The sequence below is a fragment of the Lithobates pipiens genome, unplaced genomic scaffold, assembly GCF_037356315.1.
Source record: "Lithobates pipiens isolate NorthernLeopardFrog02 unplaced genomic scaffold, aLitPip1_a1.2 Scaffold_28, whole genome shotgun sequence".
In the NCBI taxonomy this organism is placed as follows: domain Eukaryota; kingdom Metazoa; phylum Chordata; class Amphibia; order Anura; family Ranidae; genus Lithobates; species Lithobates pipiens.
The window spans coordinates 96,262,936-96,265,982 of record NW_027507789.1 but is presented as its reverse complement, the minus strand read 5'-3'; positions in this window follow the sequence as shown (position 1 = coordinate 96,265,982).

The following is a 3,047-nucleotide window of genomic DNA, read 5'->3' as shown; positions in this document are numbered from 1 at the left end:
GGTAACTGATAGGCGGCATTGTATTATAATATATTGTACTAATGGATGCCAATCAGTGCCAATCAATAATGCATGCCAATCAGTGATGCCCATTGTGGGCACTGATTGGCATCCATTATGGGCACTGATTGGCATCCATTGTGGCACTGGCTGGAATCCCTGGTGGTCTAGGGTGGCATACCTTGTCCTTGGCATCCCTGGTGGTCTGGTGGCGTCCCTGGTGGTCCAGTGTGGGCATCCTCAGGGGGGCTGTGCTGATAATCGATCAGCACAGACCCCCCCTGTCAGAGGAGCAGCCGATCGGCTCTCCTCTACTCGCGTCTGACCACCGATCACCGGCTTTTCCTATTTACACTGTGATCAGCCGTGATTGGACACGGCTGATCACATGGTAAAGAGTCTCCGTCGGAGACTCTTTACCGAGATCGTAGTTGCCGGGTGTCAGACTGACACCCCGCAACAACGATCGCCGCGATGCGCGCCCCCGGGGGCGCGCAGCGGCTCATAATCCTGATCACGTCATATGACGTCCGGTCAGGATTATGAAACCACTTTGCCGCCGTCTATTTGCTATAGGGCGGGCGGCAAGTGGTTAAAGGCTAATATGCAAGTTATTGTACTAAAAAGGGTTTGGGGACCCAGCGCTTTTTTTTTTTTAAAGTGACGTTTTTTCGGGAGCAGTGATTTTAATGATTCTTAAAGTGAAAAAAGTAAAATATTCCTTTAAATGTCGTGCCTGGGGGGTGTCTATAGTATGCCTGTAAAGTGGCACGTGTTTCCTGTGTTTAGAACAGTCCCTGCACAAAATGACATTTCTAACGGAAAAAAAAGTCAAGAAAGAAAAATGGCATGGGTAGCCCCCCTGCCTATTACCAGCCCCTTTGGGTCTTGTACGGATATTAAGGGGAACCCCGTACCCAAATTAAAAAAAGGAAAGGCGTGGGGCCCCCAAGCCCTATATACTCTGAACAGCAGTATACAGGCGGTGCAAACAAGACAGGGACTGTGTAGGTTTGTTGTGTTAAGTAGAATGTGTTTGTAATTTTGAACGGGAAACATTTTTAAAGTGTAGCTCCAGTCAAAAAATCTATTTTTAAGCCCTTTGGAAAACATAGGGAAGGGTTATCACCCCAGTATAATATTTTTTGTCGTCCATCTTTTTTCATCTCACTTCCTGTTGTCTCCTTCCATTTGCAAGTAGGAGACATTTGTAAGTTGGATGTTTGAGGCTGAAAAATTGGGCCTCAGGCACTGGTGCCACAACACTGCAACACCTCAAAGAAACTCTAGTTGGAGAGCAGGAATGAGCCCTGCTGCAAAGTATTGCATCAAAATTTTTAATTACACACCCCTGTTAAACAGGCACTGAAAAATTGGGCCTTAGGCACTGGTGCTGGTGCCACAACACTGCAACCTCTCACAGCTACTCTAGTTGGAGCGCAGGAATGAGCCCTGCTGCAAATTATTGCGTCAAAAAACTGTAATTACACACCCCTGTTAAACAGGGGCTTAAAAATTGGGCCTTAGGCACTGGTGCTTGTTCCACAACACTGCAACGACTCACAAATATTGTAGTTGAGCGCAGCAATGAACCCTTCTGCAAAATATTGCATCAGAAATTGTAATTACACGCCCCTGTTAAACAGGGACTTAGAAATTGGGCCTAAGGCACTGGTGCCACGACACTGCAACCCCTCACAGATACTCTAGTTTGAGTGCAGGAATGAGCCCTGTTGCAAAGTATTGCATCAAAAATTTTAATTACATGCCCCTGTTAAACAGGGGCTGAAAAATTGGGCCTTAACTACTGATGGGGGCGCCCAGAACCAAAAATGTTCTTCCAAGCTATCAGCAGGATCATTGAGGAGGAAGAGGCTAGTCAGTCAGCATAAAAGGATATTCACTCAGCATCAGCATAGGCAGTCTTGAAGGGATGTGACATTTAAAAAAAAATGATTCGGTTATATCAGCTTCAGGTGCTTGGTAGCTGGTGGTGATCCAAGACTGATTCATCTTTATGAAGGTCAGTCAATCAACCGAGTCAGTGGACAGGCGCATTCTGTGATCGGTTACAAAGCCTCCAGCAGCACTGAATGTGCGTTGCGAAAGAACGCTGGATGCAGGACAGGCCAGTAGCTCAATTGCATACTGTGCAAGCTCTGGCCAGTGATCCATCCTCAAGACCCAGTTACCCAGAGTATTTTCAGTGGGAAAAATTGTCTGAACGCATTGATCGGACGGCCACCTTCTCCAACTCTCCTTCTGTGACTGACTGAAGCCTCAGCAACACGTTGTCCAGGACCAGGAACTTGTAACCTCCCAGTCTCTGGGAACGCGTTGCACAGACCTTTCTGCAAGGCCTCCCGGAGAGGTCTCATCCTCTGCTCCTTCTGTGATAGCAAGATAAGGTCTGCAACCTTACCCTTGTACTGCGGATCAAGGAGAGTTGCCAGCAAGTAATGATCCCTCTCCTTGATCCGAAGAATAGGAGGATCCTTCCGCAGGCTTTGCGGGATCAGGGAAGCCATGCAGAGTAGGTTAGCTGAGGCATTCGTTCCAGAGTCCTCTGGGTCACTAAGGACGACATGATCCACAGCCAGCCATGTACAAGTCCACGGGTTTCTTGGGACTGTAAATCATCCCTACTACTACAGTACATCCAACTTACTGCAGCTGCCTGCCTGTTGTATAGGATCTGAAGAACACAAGCAATTGGGGTAGCTTCAGGTGTACACTGTGCAGGGGGCACAATACACCGACTGTAACTGCTGCAGCTGCCTGTGTTATAGGACCAGAACAACACCAGCAATTGGGGTAGCTTGGAGCGCCCACCAAGCGTAACTGTGAGGGCTTACAGTGTTCTAGTACCACCAACACCTGAGGCCAAAATGTCTGCAGAGTATATAGGGCAGGCCCCTACTTTCAAACATCTGACTTACAAACGACTCCTACTTACGAAGGGAGACAACAGGAAGTGAGTGGAAATCTACCCCTAGAAAGGGAAATTCTCTACTGTAAGTGTTAATATGGGAAAAAGGTGTCTCCTC